The sequence below is a fragment of the Bubalus bubalis genome, chromosome 4 (assembly GCF_019923935.1).
Source record: "Bubalus bubalis isolate 160015118507 breed Murrah chromosome 4, NDDB_SH_1, whole genome shotgun sequence".
In the NCBI taxonomy this organism is placed as follows: domain Eukaryota; kingdom Metazoa; phylum Chordata; class Mammalia; order Artiodactyla; family Bovidae; genus Bubalus; species Bubalus bubalis.
Genome location: NC_059160.1, coordinates 21,036,965 through 21,038,586, shown reverse-complemented (window position 1 = coordinate 21,038,586; position 1,622 = coordinate 21,036,965).

The following is a 1,622-nucleotide window of genomic DNA, read 5'->3' as shown; positions in this document are numbered from 1 at the left end:
GTGAAACTATGAGCCAGGCTGTGTGGGGCCACCCAAGATGAACCAATCATGGTGGAGAATTCTGACAAAACATGGTTCACTGGAGAAGGGAATGGCAAACCACTTCAGCATTCTTGCCTTGAGAACCCCATGAACAGTATGAAAAGGCAAAAAGATAGGACACTGAAAGATGAACTCCCCAGATTGGTTATGTGCCCAATACACTACTAGAGATCAGTGGAGAAATAACTTCAGAAAGAATGAAGAGATGGAGCTGAAGCAAAAACAACACCCAGTTGTAAATGTGATTAGTGATAGAAGTAAAGTCTGATGCTATAAAGAACAATACTGCATAGGAACCTGGAATGATAGGTCCATGAATCAAGGCAAATTGGAAGTGGTCAAACAGGAGATGGTGAGAGTGAACATTGACGTTTTAGGAATCAGCAAACTAAAATGGACTGGAATGGGTGAATTTAAGTCAGATGACCATTATATCTAATACTGTGGGCAAGAATCCCTTAGAAGAAATGGAGTAGCCATCATAGTCAACAAAAGAGTCTGAAATGCAGTACTTGGATGCAATCTCAAAAACGACAGACTGACCTCTGTTCGTTTCCAAGGCAAACCATTCAATATCACAGTAATCCAAGTCTATGCCCCAAGCAGTAATGCTGAAGAATCTGAAGTTGAACAGTTCTATGAAGACCTATAAGACCTTGTAGAACGAACACCCAAAAATGTTCTTTTCATTATAGGGGACTGGAATGCAAAAGTAGGAAGTTAAGAAATACCTAGAGTAACAGGCAAATTTGGCATTGGTATACAAATGAAGCAGGGCAAAGGCTAATAGAGTCGGCCAAGAGAATGCACTGGCCATAGCAAACACCCTCTTTCAACAACACAAAAGACTCTACACATGGACATAACCAGATGGTCACCACCAGATGGTCAATTTCAGAATTGATTATATTCTTTGCAGCCAAAGATGGAGAAGCTCTACACAGTTAGCAAAAACAAAACTGGGAGCTGACTGTGGCTCAGATCATGAACTCCTTATTGCCAAATTCAGACTGAAATTGAAGAAAATAGGGAAAACCACCAGACCATTCAGGTATGACCTAAATCAAATCCCTTACAATTATACAGTAGAAGTGAGAAATAGATTCAAGGGATTAGATCTGATAGACAGAGTGACTGAAGAACCATGGACAGAGGTTTGTGACTTTGTACAGGAGGCAGGGATCAAGACCACCCCCAAGAAAAAGAAATGCAAAAATGAAAAATGGTTGTTTGAGGAGGGCTTACAAGTAGCTGAGGAAAGAAGAGAAGCAAAAGGCAAAGGAGGAAAGGAAAGATATATCCATTTGAATGCAGAGTTCCAAAGAATAGCAAGGAGAGATAAGAAAGCCTTCTTCAGTGATCAGTGAAAAGAAATAGAGGAAAACAATAGAATGGGAAAGACTAGATATCTCTTCAAGAAAATTAGAGATACCAAGGGAACATTTCATGCAAAGATGGGCTACGGTAAAGGACAGAAATGGTATGGACCTAACAGAAGCAGAAGATATTAAGAAGAAGTGGCAAGAATACACAGAAGAATTATACAAAAAATATCTTCATGACCCAGATAATCACGATGG